We start from the raw sequence: 19,874 nt of genomic DNA, 5'->3' as shown, positions 1-19,874 counted from the left end.
CTGTGGTGCAATGAGAACACATCTGACAACCAATCAGAGGAGGGTCTGTTTGACTCCTGAAAACTCCATTAAAGCTGAGAGGAACTTGTTCTTCATCTCCAAATTCCCTCCCTGCACGTTGTCTCTGCAGAAATCATTCAAGTCCAAGTTGAACCTTAGACTAAAAGCTCCCAGTAGGTGATGCAGGCTCCACCTCACTCCTGGTTCTGGAACCTCACCAGTTCTTGCTCTCTCACCACTTGGATCTCATGTTCCTGACATCTCAGAGCTTGTTTCCTATCCACCTGTCTCATGTTGATGAGGTCATCCAGCCTGATGATCTCTAGGTTCTCCTTTGAGTGGTTCCCTCTGGGAGAGTTCTCTCTCTGTAACTTGTGTGTGTTTGCTCGTATCCTGTTTCTCCTTGACAGCACTTTAGTGTTTTTACCACTGGTGTCTCATCTGTGGTTCACCTTTTATTTGACTTCTTTGTCAAAGATGAAGGTGTTTGTGGTCATTCATCAATCATGTGATGGCTCATGTGACTGTGAGTCTGATGAAGCGCTTGTAGCGTCTCTCACTGTGATCACTTCAGGCTATTGAAGGTACTCAGATGTAGCCTGACTAGCTCAGTCGGTAGAGCATGAGACTCTTAATCTCAGGGCCGAGGGTTCAAGCCCCACGTTGGGCGTTCATCTTGAACATCCCTGCTTGTCCTCTCACTTTCTGCAGCTGTGATTGGGAATTGAAAGAAAAATCACTGAATGAACAACACAAACACAGACTGTGTCTGAAGTTCCACACCTGCACCCGACTCAGAATGAAAAAACCAGTGTGGACTCAATTGTATGTCAATACTGATTCTGGAGAAATTTCTTTGTGTGTATTGATGGACGCGAGCCAAGCAGAAATTCCCCACAATGCAATAGGGCGGCGTTTGGTCAGTGTTGAGCAGGCGTCAGTCTGACAATGATGTCATATTATTGTGTCATCACCTGACCAGACCCAAAAGTAGGCTCAGGTATCAGTTTCTTCTCAATGCTAATGTCTGCTAGCTTAGTCTGCTACTTTGATGGCTCTGCCTGCTCTAAGGTCCAGACCCCTGGATGTGGTGGTTCCTACCTGAACGTAGATTCTGTCAGCTCATGTTGTTAAATCAACTCACCAGGAACACCAGTAGATTTCAATGGACTGACAATGAGTCTCATTGAATGGGTGTCTCGTCCAACGAGAAACAATCAGTCTCAGGTTGAAGCTCATCAATGAGGTCTTGTGGATCAGTGGCTTGCATGAATGAATGAGTTGGAAGACTTCTTGGAAATTAAAGAGGATTTAATACAATTAAGAAAACCCTTAAGACAGAGTGATAATTCCAGCAGAGTAATTAAGGCCCATATTGAGTAGCAGGTATGAATTAGCCTGGATTTATCTGAGCTTCAAGTAGACGGCTAAGAGGCAGGTGGAAAGGTGTGTAGGATGAACGATGGTGACCTCCAACCAAATGAAGAGGACTGAGTGGAGGCTGACCAGCTCTACGGAGTCAGGCGGAGTTTGGCAGCGAGACAGGAGTCCAGGCCCGAATCGGTGAAAACCAACGTAACCGGCTCACGTTCTCAGCTGGATTCTCCCATCGATGTACGACGCCTCTCCAACGAACTGGTGGGAGGACGGCCTCCAAAGCCTCCACCTCGTCGACCGTGGCTCCCGCTGAGATTCGCTCGATGAAGAAGGGAAGCGCGTTGATGGGCTACCCTCTGGTCTCAGGCTGCTGGCTGCCTGGACTAAGCTGCTCTTCTCCGACACAAAGGTGGCTTCTCTCTCTTCAAGGCTCACAGGAGGTCAAGAGTGTAGCGACCGTGAGCCGAGATCGATGATGAATTACAAAAATAGAAAATCAAAAAATAAATTAGAGGAATAGCAAAGAAAAGGGGGGGGGGGGCGGACCAGCTGCTCTAGGAGCTCACACACAAAGGGCAGAAACAAGAAGCACTGAAGAGAGCGCCAGCAGTGGATGGTGCCACCACTGTTACAGTAAACTGGTCCGCCTCAGAGCAGTGACCTTTGACCTGTGAGGGGTTGTTGGCCAATCAGCACACTTTGCTGTCTTCAGTCCTTCTCAGATATCAACAAATGAAGCTGGTTGAACAGACAGCAATCATCATCACTCAGAGACATCACCTGGAGAGGAAGACTGCTCCGAGTTCTGACAATGACAGTGAAGAGGCAAGGAGAGCTGGACAACCACAGACAGTGAAACATTCGGAACATCATGTTGATACACGTGTGTGTGTGTGTGTGTGTGTGTGTGTGTGTGTGTGTGTGTGTGTGTGTGTGTGTGTGTGTGTGTGTGTCAGAATCGGAATCAGAATCTTTTATTTTCGTTGTTGGGGGGGGGTACAGTGACAATAGTTAGAGCGCTCTTCCAGAGCCACCGTGCACCACAGAATGCAGATACAAAGAAAAGATAGAAAAGATAAAAGCAAGATAAAAGACACTGTTAGAACAGAAAGATCCATCAACCCACCAACCAGAGGTGTGTCTGGTACAGATGTGGAATTATTGGCTCACACAATGTTGAGGCAACTGGAAGAAGACAAACAAAAAAGGCTGGTGTGATCCAGACCTTCATCAAAAATGGTCCTGGAGAACTGTTCAATGTGTCAGGACTTCTGTCCATTGTCTTCTGCTTATCCTGTTCAGGGTCATGAGCGGGTGGAGCCTATCCCAGCAGCTTTTGGGCGACAGGCCGTGTTCACCCTGGACAGGTCACCAGTCCATCACAGGGCCAACACATCCACAGACAAACATTCCAAGCCAGACTCAGGAGGATCTCTCCACCCTACAGACTGTAAAGGAACCATCAAAGATGGCAGTTGGAGTTCTGTGGATCTGTGCTGGATTCCTCGTGCTCACGGACCAGAAGTCTGTCTGAAATATGGCACTGATTGATGATCTTTTCATGAATCTGGAAAAGCTTCTAAAATGAAAGGAAAACAATCCTATCTTCTTCATGCCTCAAGCCAAATCAAACCAAGAGTTCTTTTATCATATTTTTTTTAACCGGACGTCTGCTTTGACTGGTTGGTTGTTGAAAGAGAGCAGGACAGGACAGACAGCAGAAGACAAATATAGAGAAGGAAAGACAAAAGACAGAGAGAAAGGAGGGAGAGAATGACAAAAAGATGGGAACAAGATGAGGGTGAAAGACAAGCAGAGAGAAAGACAGAGGGACAGGGGGATGGAAGACAGACACACAACCAACAACAGCAGCAGCAATAATAGTAAACTAGCTGCCAATGATAACGTCTCCTGGTCGCTGAAGCAATCAACTTCATAATAGGAGGATTGAAGAGCCAGGAAATAAAATATTAGCACAATACTGATGTGAATGTTCGTGCAATACTGAGAACACTGATATGTAGACGACTAGTAGGGGCGGCACGGTGGTGCAAGAAGACAAACAAAAAAGGCTGGTGTGATCCAGACCTTCATCAAAAATGGTCCTGGAGAACTGTTCAATGTGTCAGGACTTCAGAAGCTCCAATCCTCTCTAAGGTCCAGTGAGAGTGGAAGAGATTATAAATGAGAGAAGCAGGGCCCTCACTCAGAACTGAACCAGCTCAGTTGGGAGAGCCTTACACTGAAGATCTAAAGGTCCCTGGTCCGATCCCAGGTTTCAGCAGAGGAGCAGCATTGACTTTACTTTCCAGTGGAGGAACTGCAGACATGAAGGAAACTAACATCTTGTCCTGTGCATTCTTGTGACATTCAGGACATTTTTGGAGCCTCTTGTTGGATTTTGCCACAGAGAATCAGAGCCAATCAAAAGCATGGTGGACTTTAACATGGAGGACTGAACAAGTCAAGAAAGCATCAGTTTGACCTTCACAGGTGTTTCTGTTCCTGTCTCAATGCTGTAGAAAGAGCCTGAGGAGCTCAGACGGTAGAGCATCAGACTCTTAATCTGAGGGTCCAGGGTTCAAGTCCCTGTTCAGGTGCTGTGGAGGTTCCAGTGTTTGACAACATGGTACTGGATGAAGTGTAGTGTTGAACAAACTGTCATCATCAAAAGTAGAAGTGTTCTTGTCTTGCCACTGTGAGACAGTTGCTAGAAAACTGACCAACAATAATTTCATGTGGCATGCAATTAACAAAAGACCTACATTGATGGTCGAGGGGGGCTGGAGCCTATCCCAGCATCTACGGGCCAGAGGCGGGGTTCACCCTGGACAGGTCACAAGTCCATCACAGGGTCAGCATACAGAGACGAACAACCATTCACACTCACATTCATACCTACGGTCAATTTAGAGTGTCCAATCAGCCTCGTCCCCAATTACATGTCTTTGGACAGTGGGAAGGAGCCGGAGTACCAGAGAGAACCCACGCATTCATGGGGAGAACATACAGGCTCTACACAGAAAGATTCCCCACCCGAGCCTGGACTCAAACCAGAACCTTCTTGCTGTGAGGCCACAGTGCTCACCACTGCACCATCATGCTGCCAAGCTCTCTTCTACTTTCCTCAATTGTGTTTCTTTCATGTCCTCCTGAGATCAAAGACAGAATTCTAGCTACTGTCAAAGCCCTGATGACATCATCAGGAATTCTGACTTTGATCTGGAGACTCTTGCTTTAATCTGAATTTGATCCGACTAATGTATTAGTTTAGGTTGCATGATACCGACCACCTCATTTCTCCTGATGGACTGGTGACCTGTCCAGGGTGAACCCTGCCTCTTGAACAATGTCACCTGGGATCGCCCCCCCCCCCCCCCCCCCATGACCCCATACCCCCTTCCCTCATGTGACTCTTTCATGCGGGCCTCTCAAAACAAAAACATGGCCGCCGCTCCTGTCATTTTCGGAGGAAAGTGCCTTCTTCCAAGATAGTTTTGATTTAATAAAGCATTCTGATGACATTTCTAGAGAGAAATATGCATTTTGTTTTCATAATCTTTGCTCAGTTCTTGTGTTTAATCTTTGGTTTGTTCGTTATTACGGTGAATCTTTCACCTCTCGGAAGAGAGTCGTTACAGTGTCACATTTCTACTGTTGCTATGTTGGTTGCTAAGGACGCCATTATGGACGAGCGTCATTTCAAGATAGGTTTGATTTTTAAAAAGCATTTTAAGGACATTTCTGGCGAGAAATATCAATTTTATTTCCATAATATTCGCTGTTCAATAAAGAATAATATGAAATGGATTTTAGTGCCCCAGGAATTACAAACATCTGCTTCCGTGGAAGTCGGCCCCGTTCTTCTGTGAGAAAATCCGGTAGTTGTCGCTCACTCCGAGGAAAAAAAACAAATATTTTTAATACTTCATCTTTTGATTAAGAAGACAATCTACAAATTCATTTAATTTCTGGATGTTTATTCTACCTACGAAGTCCATTTGTCACCATTATAGATCGACCAATCAGCATTAAGAATATAAACAATGACTCAAACTCATGGCGGTCTGCTGACGTCACATCCGTCACAGAGGCTCACTCCTGCACTCAGAGGTGGCCTTTTAGTTCCATCACTTCACGCTGTATTTACAGATTTATGATTGAGGGGAACAAACCACTCTGATGTCTGGGTTCATCAAGGATATCATTAAAGAAATCCTAACTATCTGGCCAGTTAAATTGATCCTAACTGTTCTTCAGATGTTGTGCTGGTAATGTCATGTAGTTTCTTTTCAAATGTAACTTCGTCGTTCTGATGTGTGTATTTTTACTGCTCCAACAAAGCTGTTCCTCTTCTGGGTAAATCAATCATTCAGGCAATCAATAACTGAGTGTCTCTGATGCTGTACTGTAGTATTGCAGTACAACAACACTCTGATCCTTCCTTTTCAAATGTTTTTATTGTGTTTCTCTCATCAGGTGTTCACAATGATGACAATAAAAATCAATAATTGATATTCAGCTTTGTTTCAACAATAATAACTGATCAGAAATGAGGCCTGATGGCTGCAATAGCAGCTTTGTGCTGTTCAGTGACTCCTGCTATAAAAAGGAGTCAAGGCGGTCTTAAAGATGTGAAAATGTTCCAAAGATCCTTCTTCATGTTGGTCCTGAACAAGATTGGTGTCAGGCCTTTTTTCAAAGGAGCTCCAAAAGGCTCACTTAACCCTTTGAGGCCTGGCTGAGACATGAGGCCTGTTGACCTTTGACCCTGTTGCTCTTTTGCTCACATTGGCCTCTCCAGTGGATACAGACCTGAAACTTTATGAAATCATAATCTGGTGGAATAATTCTAGAACCCCCTCCCAAACAGGAAGTAGCTTCAGGAAGGAGGTGGGGCTTCAAAATTTTAAATATTGGTTTCTGGCAGAGGTGTGAACTCCTCCCAGAAAGCTCATCTCATTTGGAGCAACTTTGACCAGTTATGATGCTTAATTTAAAGACTTTACTGGACTTTGCCACGCCCTTTACGGACAGCAGAAAGGACTTAGGGGGGTCAAACCAGCACAGATGTGATCCTTCGAGAACAGAACAACACACTCAAATTTCAACTTCCTAGGTTCAAAGAGAAAAAACTATCCCCTTGTGAAACTGGGCAAAATCAGGGTCTGGGACTTCTGCACTCCGAGAGCCTTTTGGAGCAGAATTGAGGATCAAATCTGGGTTCTGGTGTTTCTACTTGGGCTACATCCACCAAACTTTACACACATAGTGTGATGCCCCAGAGTAGCATGTGCTGGGAATTTCAGCCATCTAGGTGCTAAGGGGCCCAAGCACGGTCCCGGGGCATCCACTAACCCTAAGGGGCTCCTCAAAGTCTGGCCCCCCTTCCCTGGTTTCATTTGAGCTGAAGCCACCAAAAGTCACACCAATGGTTGATGTCAGTGAGAGGACTGATTCTGACATTTTCAGCCATCCAGAAGTTACAGAGCTGAAACACAAGACCCCAAAGCCCCTTCCATGTTTGTTGCCAGAGAAATCGTAGTCATGACTGTGCACCTCCTTTATGAAGAAAAACAAAACAACTACTGCTTTGGGGCTTGTGTTCAGGGGTATTATATTATATTATTATATTATATTATGTGTGTAAAGTTTGGTGGATGTAGCCGGATGGGCCGGTGTGAGCAGGCATTTCAAAATATATATTTCTGGTAAAAACGCAGAAACAGCGGTTAGTTTGTTTTTGTGTTAAAATGAGAAACAGACCCATCCAGTTGTAGTGCCACCACTCAGCGGCCGCCTTGCAGTCAGAAGCCATGAAGAATGTTGCCCAGTAAGAGGAAGGAGAAAGGAGGAGCCGAAAAAGAGAGACTCCCGAGAAGAAAAGCAGACGAATTTCCAAAACTCGACGCGTTCTTCCAGGGCTGGACTGGGAAGAAGAGACGTCAGGTGTTGGAACGTGTAGTGGAAGAAGAAGGTCTCTGAGTAGTGAAAGAGTATCACTCTTTTAACATGGTTACTGTCTTCCATGTAGAATACTGCACTTTATTTTAATTTTTGAAACTTCAAAATGTGCGCATACATCCTCTGGTATGGCGTGTGCTTACACATATCGTGTAAATAACCATGGAGGGCTGCCAGGGATGAGAAATGCCAGGGCCATTTTTTGGTCCCAGTCCAGCCCTGCTTCTTAACCTGCTCACGGTGTCCTGTCAGCTGTCTTCCCTCAAGGAGGTGGCCAGTCTTGCTCTGGAGCAGTTTCAAAAATAGGCCTCAGCACACTGCCTCTGTGCCATGCCTCTCTCATGCTCCTCTACTCTTTGGTGCACATGCCTCCAGTCTGTCAGGCCTCTAATGAAGACACTTGGATCACTGGGCTTGCTAAAAGCAGGGCAAACAAAACAAAACAAAGCATGACGTTGACCACAATAAGTCAGCCATTTCCACGTCGTGCCGTCCGTTCTAACGAAGAGCCTCTGGACGACAGGGTTCATGGAATCTTGTTGAGGATGAAACTTTAAAAAATCAGTCCTCTGTGTGGAAGAAGGGTGACTAAAATAGTCTCCAACTGTCTGATCTGACTCCTCCACTTCCATTGCAACAGCATGGCTTGACTAAGAGAAAGAGAGAGAGCTGAGAGATTTCATTGGACGAGCCCAATGTCCTTCAAGAAAATCAACCAATGGGCCGCGTTTCGCGTCTCCGATACCGTTACGGTCGATTAAAAACTATACACTTTTGAAAAACAAATTATGACAGTTATGGGCCGGCCCAAAGATGTGCATCGGCCAGGTGGCCAGTCCAGCCCTGGGTTCACCCTTGATGGGTCACCAGTCCATCCCAGGACCAACACACACAGACAGACAACCATTCACACTCACAGTCATTTAGAGTGTCCAGGTAACCACTACCCTCTTGATGTCTTTGGACTTTGGGAGGAAGCTGGAGTACCAGAGAGAACCACCACAGAGACAGGGAGAACCTGCAGGAGGGGTGGAGGTCGATGAGTCCTGGAGACGTTCAATAATGTCCACAACTTTGGCACCAGGAAGACAGCAGGTGATGGCACCTGGGAGTTCAACAGACCTGATGATTGAACCACCAATCACAAGGATTTCAGCCTCCATTGTAAACAGAGAGTTTAGATGAGAGAGAACCTGCTGTCAGCCTCACCAGTCAGGGCAGTGGCAGAGGCAGCAGAGTTGAATGAAGCAGGATCACCTGGCAGGTCTCAGCTGGAGGTGATGACATCACTGGCCTCAGTCCTCACCAGTGCTCTGCCTAGCAACAGGGACGATGGAGAGAAACCAGTAGAAGCACTCTGAGAGTTGGAGACAGCAGGAGAGAGACCACGACAGAGTCACCCATGGGAAACTGTTGGATCCACTCAGGACAGGCTGGACAGACACAGATCAAAGACAGAATTGATGATGATGTCATCAGGGCTTTGATAGTGTCTTTATTTGTACCTAGAATTCTGTCTTTGATCTCAGGAGGACATGAAAGAAACCCAATTGAGGAAAGTAGAGGAGAACATTCAGCTTCATTAGAAACACTTGAACTGTTGAACAGTAGAATTTGTTAGAAACAGTTTACAACACTGAGTGACAGGATTGAAGAGGGAAGGTTTTTGTGTTTTCAGTTTAATTCTAACTTAAAACTGGGCATGAACATTTTTAGTCGTTCATATTCTAACATACAGAGGAAGTCATGACATTCCCTTTTTTTTAACCTGTCCTGTTCAGGAAATGGAAATGGAAATTTAGCTGCTATGTTGAATCAGAAAAACCTTTTGAAGTCTACTTTTGCTTCAGTCAGAAAGTGGACTGTTGTTAACTCTCACAATGGTTGGTGATTGTGGAGGAAGACAAAATCCTTATGAACCTCTTTTTAACAGACACACATTTCTAAAGACACTGGTTCATTTTATTTTTCTTCTTTTAGCAGAGGATGGTTTCGATCCATCGACCTCTGGGTTATGGGCCCAGCACGCTTCCTCTGCACCACTCTGCTCTACCATTGATGGTGCCAGGAGGCCTAAAAACACACAAACACCAATGAAACCCAGCATCTTGGATCCTAAACTGAAACTCCATCACACCGTGGCTCTGCTGGGGCTCCCACAGGTGAGTGAGGCTGAGCTCCAGTCTGCTCTGAGGAGGCAGCAGACATCTGCACCACTCAGAGGTTTGGTTGGTGTCTTTGACAAAATCCCAACAAACTAAAATCCTGTTGAATCAGGAAGTTCTAGTTGAACTCTCACCCACGTCACATGACCAAGAAAACCTCCTCTTTCATTCAGACCAGAACAGACAAACATAGAAACATTGTTTCAGCTTCTGATCAAACAATAACATGTTCTTGATTGTTTGTCATGTTCTATTAATCAGACTGATGATCTCTGGATGTTCTAGGAGGGGGGTCTGTTTCTGATGAAGCCTGTTTGGTCTGGGGGGGGTTAAGATGGTGGGGCTGTTTCAGTTCTAGTGCTGAAGGCTTTCACCATGACAGTCAGACTCTCCTCTGTCCTTCATGATCCCTCAAATGTGCAGTGTGGACCTCACACACTGAATTTAGCCTGAAAACTCTTCATGAAAAGCAGGAGACTCAGAGTCTCTGTGGCGCAATCGGTCAGCGCGCTCGGCTGTTAATCGAGAGGCTGGTGGTTCGAGCCCACCCAGGGACGATGAACAGGCTCTACTGGTGCTTAGGAGTCGCTGTGTTAATGATCTGAATGTGGACAGACAGACTGACCCTCCACAGCAGACTCATGTGACAGATCTCTGGATGAGACGCTTCAGTGTTAAATTTAGTCGTCGTGTGTCATGCACTGTTGAGGAGTCCTGCTGGCTGTGGGTAAAGTGGGGGCTCAGAGTTTGTGGAGTCGGCTCTGGAGTGAAGGGGGTCACTGTTTGGTTCTCAGATGCTCCAGCTCAGGTTAGCGAGGTGGTGGAGAAACCAGTGAGAGCTCTGCCAGCTGGAGCCTCTTGGGTCCTGGGAGGCTTCACTCCTGGAGGTGGAAATGATGAGGAGTTTTAAAATCTGCTCCTCTTTCATGCTGACTTGTTTTGTTGGGTTCCCTCTTTTATTCATGTGTGATTTTAGTCTCAGCTCTCTAAACCTGAACGGAGCCAGAACCCATTTTAAAAGAGCTGCTCTTTTAAACTCCTGGAGATCAAGAGGATCCTGCCATGTTTGTCCAGGAGACCCACAGCACAACAGTCAGTGAATGGGGATGCAGGCAGGCTTTTAATGGAGGTCATTTGAAGTCCCAAGTCCAGTTGGAGCAGAGGGTGGAGTTTGATTCTCCAGGAGTTTTTGTTGTTGTTTTTTTCACCAGTTTCTTTTGGTTTGGAGGAAATCATTCCAGGTGTTTGAAAGAAGGTGAGAGCAACTTTGGAAAATGTTCAACTGGTGTTTTTAAATGTCTTTGCACCAACAAATGGTGGACAGGACAGCTTTTGAGACATTTTAATGCCACCGTTCAACAGTGAATCTGCTGGTTTCCTGTTTTTAGGAGCTGATGGGAGCTGCACAGAGAAGCTCTTTGAGACAGGAACCATTCAGAGCTCCACCCTGCTTCTTCCAGCAGGATCCACAGATCCACCAACACACCAGCTGTTTGATGAGTGGAGGCTTTTGACCAGGATTCCTAGACAGCACAGCTGGACTCACTCAACAGCTAACTTGTTAGCACCGACTAGACAGGAGCGCTTCTATGGTTTTACTCAGTGGTTCAATGTTTTTAAGAGATGTCCCATTCAGCCTGTGGGTTTGAGTGATCACTCTTCAGTCTCCTGTTCTGTTTTATTAAAATATTCATTTAAAAGCTCCTGAGAGAGAGAGAGAGGGGGGGGGAGACAGAGAGAGAGAGAGAGAGAGGGAGAGAGAGAGATAGAGGGAGGGGGGAGACAGAGAGAGAGAGGGAGAGGGGGGTAGACAGAGAGAGGGGGAGAGAGGGGGGAGACAGAGAGAGGGAGAGAGGGGGGGAGACAGGGAGAGAGAGGGGGGAGAGAGAGACAGAGGGAGAGAGAGAGAGAGAGAGACAGAGAGAGAGAGAGAGGATCAAACTGATCTCAAACTTGACTTCAAAATTCTCTGATTATAATCATTTTTACTCCTTGATAGATTCATCACTACAGTGTCATAGAGGGTCCATTACTATTGCAGTATATTAAAGAATATAAGAACGAGGTTACCATCCATGGAAATATAATATTTCATGTATTGCAGTATATTTTCAAAGATATAACACTTTAATTTTTTTAATAAGAGAGTTTAATGTGAGACTTTAATATCTGTCTTTGATCTCTAACTCTGACTCTGATGTCATTGGTGGTGACTGAACTCTACCCCCTGACAGACTGAAGGCTCCTATTGGTGATGTCATCATAAATACATGAAGGTCTTGTTTCAATGGTATAACATTAAAGCTCATCTTAGTAAAACAATCAAGTTACCTGAACTAAGTTCTTGAAAAAATGACTGTCACTGACTTAAATGAATCAAATCTACTTCAAAGTTCCTTCTGTTGTCATAAGTCAGCCATTTTAAGTGTACTTGTAGTTCCAGAACATTCCAAGAGGAGATGATATGAATCCATTTTGTTAGATGAACTCTGTTCCTCTGCTTTGATGTTGGTGGACCGAGGGGAGTTTGCCTGAACCTGCTTGGACCTGCTGGCTCCTGCTCAGTCCCTCACTCAGCCTCACTCAGCCTCAGCAGCACCGCTCCACTGAGGCCTGATTCAGGTTCCTAGCAACCAAATAGGAGGAGAGCTGAACCTTCTTGCTGGGAGGCCACAGTGCTGACCACTGCACCATTGTGTCCCCTGAAAATGCCACCACCTTGTTGGGCTTTTCTGTAAAAGCAAGCACACATGAACATAGCAGCTTCTTCACAGGGCTGGTGGCGCAATGGATAACGCGTCTGACTACGGATCAGAAGATTCTAGGTTCAACTCCTGGCCAGCTCGCTTTGAACTTCATACTGAGAAGATGAAGTGAGAACCACTGATCAGAGTCACTGAAGTCCTCCCAGGTTTCCTCCTTGTCTGCTGGAAACATGAACACATGAATGATCCTGCTACCTCTCATGTTCAGCTGCACTTGACAGTGACAGCAGGAGAACAAAAATCCCAGTGTGTCATCAACATTTCCTGTCAATCAATGATAGAAGCTGTTGAATTTCTGGATCAGAACAAGGAGAAAGGAGCCCCAATGAAAGAGTGATGGTTCTTGATTCTGATTTTGTTCTTCACTCCTACACCAGAGAGTGAAAGTGTGGGCTGGCTGGGAGCAACTGCCTGCTTCAGAGTGGGAGGAGCCTCAGGACTTTCCAGTGAGAGCTGCAAACTTCCACCAGCGCCCAGTGCCAGCAGGTCTTCATGATGGAGCTGAGAAGAACACAACAACACCAGAGCACTGGAGAGGAGCACAACACTTCTTTGCTTCCTGGCCTCTCTCATGTCTGTCTGTCCATCTGGAGCTGGGGGGAGGAGCTTCACATGTTTTTTCTTTTTTAAAAAAGGGAATGTCATGACTTCCTCTGTATGTTAGAATATGAACGACTAAAAATGTTCATCTCCAGTTTAAAGTTAGAATTAAATTTAAAGTAGAAAAACCTTCCCTCTTCAATCCTGTCACTCAGTGTTGTAAACTGTTTCAAACAAATTCTACTGTTCAACAGTTCAAGTGTTTCTAATGAAGCTGAATGTTCTCTTCTACTTTCCTCAGTTGTGTTTCTTTCATGTCCTCCTGAGATCAAAGACAGAATTCTAGTTACTGTCAAAGCCCTGATGACATCATCAGGAATTCTGACCTGTCCAGGGTGAACCCTGCCTCTTGAACAATGTCACCTGGGATCGCCCCCCCCCCCCATGACCCTTAAAGGATAAGAATAGAAAGTGGATGGAGGGATGGACTCAACACTGAAATCAGCTGATCTGATCCACATTCTAATGTTTCCTGTCCCTCTTTAGGAGTCAATGAGAATAGTAGTGTATATAATAATGTATATCCAACCTTGTAGTATCTTTCCAAAGCTTTTAGTATTTCTTCTTGTTTCTACTTGTAGTTTTAGTGTCTGGATCTTTTGATATCCTGCTGTCTGCTCTTTGCTTTTGGAGCTTCCTTCAACAACTACCAGGCCTCCTGGGTACTGTAGGAAACATGGTCAAGTTCTTCTGACTTCTCCAGGAACGTCCTGCTCACATTGGTCTGTCTTCATTTTGACTCCTCCCACTGCCACAATGACCAGCCTTTATACTCTTGGTGACTGGGGCCCTGGTTGCTGCAGGCCTCAACACCAGCCTGTGGTTGTGAGCAGGGCAGAACAGAACTGACAGTATCTCCCATGCAGGACCTGGGTCAGCGCCTGGTGCCAGCTGGGGCACCGCTTTAACCTGGACCCCTGGAAGATCTTCTCCAGGAACTCGCCTTTTTCGGTCGAAACAGCGTGAAACTTCAAGTAAAGAATTAAAATTATTTAATTCACAATGAAGCCTCTGTCAAAAAACAAAGGAACAACTGACTACCTCCCCATGATGTAACCCTGATAACCAGGAGGTAACCTGGTAGTCAGAGCAGCGATGCTCAGGTCTGTGGACTCAGAGGAGGGTTCTTCTTTTGGTCACAGGTTTGAAGACCTCAGTGGACGAGAGAGGCAGTAAGAGACCTGCCACACCTCTCCAGTGACCTGGGACATGATGGCAGTGGTGGGATTTGAACCCACACCTCCTCAGAGACTGGAGCCTTAATCCAGCCCCTTAGACCGCTCGGCCACACTACCTCACTGAGCTGTTCTCTGAGTTGGTCTGCTAAAGGCATGTTGAAGAGGAAGTAACAATGATATCAAACTTATTCTGAAGGGGGACCCCTTTCCTCCACGGTCACAGGAAGTGACGACAGCACCGCTAGAAGCAGGAAAGAAATGGTAAAAGGACTCAGTTTGTACAGAGCCTTTCTACCTCAGCAGCACTCAAGGAGCTGAACAATGTCCTCTCATTCACACACTGATGCTGAAGGCTGCCATGCAAGGAGCCAACCTACTCATCAGAAGTATTTAGGGGTTCAGTATCTCACTCAAGGACACTTTGACATGGTCACTGGAGAAAGTGAGGATCAAACCAGCCACCCTTTGTTTGCCAGACGGCCACGCCACTCCTGAGTCATGTGACCTGGATAAGATGGTGAACTACAGCTGATCGCCATGCTAGCAAACCCCTTTTGTTTGGTTTGGTTGTTGTTTAGTGACTGTGGATGAATACACAGGAGAAGTTGAGCATAAATTTGTGTTCCCTGTTCACTTGAATATCTGCAGGAGTGTGAGGTGGAAATACTACTTGGAGGAGAATGAGAGTTCAGTCTCAGCGCTATGACCTGTGCTGACACTAAAACATGTCAGCCCACAGAACAAAGATGGCAGTCCTCTGGGAGAGCAGGTACACCACACATACATGAAGAAACCCTACAGGAAACAAATATGTTGCCAGAGACTTTTACTCTGTTTTTGTTGTTTACAATAAGAAGTAGCTGAATCTGACAGGTGAAGGTTTGGAACTACAAGATGGTGATGTTTCCTTGACTTGATGCTCTGACTGTCAGGGTAGATGTCAGCTTCTTCTTCTGCTGCATCTGATTGGCTAGGATTGGAGGTTTTACCCTCCAAGGTTGTTTGGTTCCAGGGGAAATTCTAAAATTCCAGTCCCCAACCTTGGCTGCTCTGAAACTCTTCTCCTGAATCACTCCTGAGCTGCAGCAAGAACAAATACCAGTGCCAACCAGATCAACTTCATGGCTGCTAACAGCCTCAGACACTTGATTTCCATCAATCTGGAGCCAAGAAGGCCCTCACCTGTGGTTCTCCTCCAGGAGGGTCCAGGTTCTGCCATTGTGGTTCCTTGTGCCACTGCCAGAGAGCCTCAGCTGCACACTGCAACATTTCAACAGGAGATTGACATTCCTTCAAATGTCCTGACATCTGATTCCAATGGTTCTGTTCCATATTGATATTTTAAAATGAATCACACAATGAAAGCTGCCTCAGCTGCTTTAAGAGAGAGAACAAGCTAAGAGATCTGAAACCAGTAAAATATGCTTTTCTGTGTGCAAACTAGTGAGGGGCATTGAAGGATATTTTACCACCAATACAGAACCCAGACTTTAGTCATGTGATGAAATGGAGACTCTGATTATGAAGTTAATGGACAAAATGTGAATTGAAAGAAAACACATTTCTTCAGCAGACTTTGATCCAACATTGAAGTTAGAGTTTGGTGGCTGCTCCATGTTGGAGGAAACCAGGCGATGTTGGACCGTCACAGGGAAGCTCCTTTGCCTCCTCTGCTGCCAGTTCAACCACTCACTCCCATCAGTGGAGAGCAGCTTCAACTGGGTTTGGAATGTACCATTGTGGATGCATAGGAATGTGGAGAAAATGTCCTTTGTCAGAAGTGGGATTCGAACCCACGCCTCCAGGAGAGACTGCGACCTGAACGCAGCGCCTTAGACCGCTCGGCCATCCTGACAGACACTGAAAGTTGCAGACTTCAATATCAAATGAATTCATTCACTGACAAAGTAGAATTTTTTCCACAGGAGCTACTGGCTCCTTAGTTGTTACATTTATTGTTAACATTAAACACACAGTCTGTGTTCATGGCAGTAAGAAATGAACCAGAACATTTGAACCACGTAACATCTCTTGATCAGTTTGTTACATGGGACACATTCCAGACAGGAAGGTCATTCTGAGACTTGAACTGGGATCACTGGATCCAGAGTCCAGAGGGCTCACCATTCCACCATGGAACCAAACACAAGGTGGAGGATCCTCTAAATACCACTTGACATCACCTGCAATCAACCTGTTGCTATTTGGAGGTTCATCTTGCTCTTGTTCCAGACTACATTGGCAAAAGGATCATGAACCACAAGGAAATCATGGAACTCCAGATTTATTCAGGACTTTCTAACGACATCGTATGACCTGGGATCAAAGACTGGCCAGGCCTTCCTTAATTTATCAGTTAATTACTGCTTCAACAAATATGCCACTTAATTAAGTTACCAGAATTTCTCTCATTGAAAAACCCACCAGCCTGATTTCTTGACACGACATGAAAAATTCTCCAAGAACCCACAGTTGGGTGGAAAGATACCAGGTTAACCAGGAGGAGTCCTGTTCCTGAACCATGGATGGAACAAAGTCCACTGGAAAACTCAGCAGTTCCTGAGTGCCAGATCCATCCGGGAGCTTGGGTCTCCCCTCGACTGGGGTGATCCATGAGATCAAGGAGGACAGAGAAAAGAAGGATCCTGTTGGAGATCTCCTCCCTTCTTCCTCCACTTCACTACTACTTGGATGTCAGGAATATGAAGTACTTTACTCAAATGAGGTATTAGGAGTTTCCTGTTTGACAAGAAGGAAGTCAGAGGTTCATACCTCACTTGTTGGTGGTGCCCTCAACCTGCTGAGAGCATCACTTAGTTCTCTACAGAGAAACATGGCAGCTCTGCTGAAGGCTGCAGGAAACCTGCTGGAACTGAGACTTGGACTCAGGTCACTGGATTCAAAGTCCAGGGTGCCAACAGGTCCACCAGGGCATCTGTGCTTTACTTACCGTGTAAAAAGGACCACAGTGGTCGTCTGGTTTTAATTTAACAAACAAATACGGTTGAAAACTTTGAGACAGAGACACAGGGCTCTTATTTGAAGGGCCATATTAAAGTAGGAGATGAACACATCCAGGTTAGCATCCCTCTCAGAAGCTGCTACTTTAGCTCTTCAGAGTACAGCAGCCTAGCATAGCTTCATCTGGCCAGTTAGTGGCCCACTTTGATGTCTGGGATATCAGGTTCAAGGTTCTTCACAGCTCTGAATGAAGGCTTTCTAAAGTGTTAACCAGTACTCCAGTTGTAAAAAACAATCAGGGGGGATGGTAGATTTTGATGTTTAGGAACAGATCATTTGTGCTGATGACAGCGCATCAGGTGAGAGACCAACAGTGTACCCTTACTCCTCTAAAACAACAAGCATGCTATGGATATTACCTGTCTGCTACTCCTGTCATTGATCTTGACCAAGCCCCCAGGCTGACACTGCTACCACTGCTCCTACATAGTTAGAGTCAAATGCAGAGGACATTTTCCCACCTGGTGCAAGTGCAACTTCATACTCATGCTACCTATAAATCTGGGAATTCATCTATATTTTGAAACAAAACATTCTCAAGTCAAGTCCATTTTAATTAAAGTGCAAGAGCAAAAGAATGAAACAAATGTACTGTGGCAGGATAGCGCTACACTCCCCACCATGAGGGGCAGTGTGGCCGACGATAGTGAGTGGTCACCTAGAAATAGACCTGGTCCGACCCTTCTCCGTCCTTTCCGATTCCTCTCCCTCCTTTACGGAGCCGACAGCCGTGCGTGGTGGCGTCTCGCTGGTCAGCAGATCGGTTACAAACAAAGGTACCTCAAAACCTCAAAATAATGCTACAGTGATGTCGGAAGAATTGCTAATGAACTCAAAATGATGCTAACATTAATGTAGTGATAGTTGCTAATAAACTCAAAGTGATGCTGACAGTAATGTAGTAAGAGTTGCTACGAACCTCAAAATAATGCGACAGTGATGTCGGAAGAATTGCTAATGATCTCAAAATGATGCGACAGTGATGTAGTAAGAATTGCTAATGAAGTCAAAATGACGCTAACAGTGATGTACTTAAAGTTGCTAATCAAATCGGTGATGCTTACAGTAATGCAGTACGTGTTTCGAATAACCTCAAAGTGATGCTGACAGTCATGTAGTAAGAGTTGCTACGAACCTCAAAATGATGTGACAGTGATTTAGGAAGAATTGCTAATGAACTCAAAATGATGCTAACAGTAATGGAGTGAACGTTTCGAATAACCTCAAAGTGATGCTGACAGTCATGTACTAAGAGTTGCTACGAACCTCAAAATAATGCGACAGTAATGTAATAAAAGTTGCTAGGAACCTAAAAATATTGCGACAGTGATGTCAGAAGAACTGCTAATGAACTCAAGATGATGCTAACAGTAATGTAGTGATAGTTGCTAAGAAACTCAGTGATGCTGACAGTAATGTAGTAAGAGTTGCTACGAACCTTAAAATAATGCAACAATAATGTAGTAAGACTTGCTACGAAACTCAATATAATGCGACAGTAATGTAGTAAAAGTTGCTACGAACCTCAAAATATTGCGACAGTGATGTCGGAAGAATTGCTAATGAACTTATAATGATGCTAACAGTAATGTAGTAAGTGTTTCGAATAACCTCAAAGGGATGGTGACAGTCATGTAGTAAGAGATGCTACGAACCTCAAAATAATGCGACAGTGATGTCAGAAGAATTGCTAAAGATCTCAAAATGATGCGACAGTGATTTAGTAAGAAGTGCTAAAAAACTCAAAATGATGCTAACAGTAATGTAGTGACAGTTGCTACGAACCTTAAAATAATGCAACAATAATGTAGAAAGAGTTGCTACAAACCTAAAAATAATGTGACAGTGATGTGAGTAGAGTTGCTAATGATCTGAAAATGATGCGACAGTGATGTAGTAAGAATTGCTAATGAACTCAAAATGATGCTAAAAGTAATGGAGTGAAAGTTTCGAATAACCTCAAAGTGATGCTAACAGTCATGTAGTAAGAGTTGCTGCGAAACTCAAAATATTGCGACAGTGATGTCAGAAGATTTGCTAATGAACTCAAAATGATGCTAACAGAAATGTAGTGATAGTTGCTAATCAAGTCAGTGATGCTTACAGTAATGTAGTAAGTGTTTCGAACAACCTCAAAGTGATGCTGACTGTCATGTATTAAGTGTTGCTACGAACCTCAAAATAATGCGACAGTAATGTAGTAAAAGTTGCTACGAACCTCAAAATATTGCGACAGTGATGTCGGAAGAATTGCTAATGAACTCAAAATGATGCTAACAGTAATGTAGTGATAGTTGCTAATTAACTCAGTGATGCTTACAGTAATGTAGTCAGTGTTTCGAACAACCTCAAAGTGATGCTGACACTCATGTAGTGACAGTTGCTTCTAACCTCAAAATGATGCTAACAGTAATGTAGTGATAGTTGCTAATAAATTCAGTGATGCTTACAGTAATGTACGAAGAGTTTCGAACAACCTCAAAGTGATGCTGAAAGTCATGTAGTAGGAGTTGCTATGAACCTCAAAATAATGCGACAGTGATGTCAGAAGAATTGGTAATGATCTCAAACTGATGGGACAGTGATGTCGTAAGAATTGCTAATGAACTCAAAATGATGCTAACATTAATGGAGTGAAAGTTGCTAATAAACTCAAAGTGATGCTGACAGTAATGTAGTAAGAGTTGCTATGATCCTCAAAATAATGCGTCAGTGATGTCGGAAGAATTGCTAATGAACTCAAGATGATGCTAACAGTAATGTAGTGATAGTTGCTAAGAAACTCAGTGATGCTTACAGTAATG

General features: G+C 44.7%; 4 non-coding genes across 4 annotated transcripts; 3 read left to right on the top strand and 1 right to left on the bottom strand.

Moving 5' to 3' along the window:
- Positions 1-597: 597 nt before the first annotated feature.
- Positions 598-670, top strand: trnak-cuu (transfer RNA lysine (anticodon CUU)). The gene has a single exon. It is a non-coding gene; the product is annotated as a tRNA-Lys (tRNA).
- A 9,319-nt stretch (positions 671-9,989) lies between these two features.
- Positions 9,990-10,063, top strand: trnan-guu (transfer RNA asparagine (anticodon GUU)). Its single transcript has one exon. It is a non-coding gene; the product is annotated as a tRNA-Asn (tRNA).
- Positions 10,064-12,279: 2,216 nt separating this feature from the next.
- On the top strand, positions 12,280-12,352 carry trnar-acg (transfer RNA arginine (anticodon ACG)). Its single transcript has one exon. It is a non-coding gene; the product is annotated as a tRNA-Arg (tRNA).
- A 3,469-nt stretch (positions 12,353-15,821) lies between these two features.
- trnal-cag (transfer RNA leucine (anticodon CAG)) lies at positions 15,822-15,904 on the bottom strand. The gene has a single exon. It is a non-coding gene; the product is annotated as a tRNA-Leu (tRNA).
- Between the last annotated feature and the right edge of the window lie 3,970 nt (positions 15,905-19,874).

The sequence above is a fragment of the Aulostomus chinensis genome, chromosome 1, assembly GCF_037954235.1.
Source record: "Aulostomus chinensis isolate RoL2024-O1b breed Wild chromosome 1, RoL_Achi_v1.0, whole genome shotgun sequence".
Lineage (NCBI taxonomy): Eukaryota > Metazoa > Chordata > Actinopteri > Syngnathiformes > Aulostomidae > Aulostomus > Aulostomus chinensis.
This window is presented reverse-complemented; position numbering and strand designations above follow the sequence as displayed.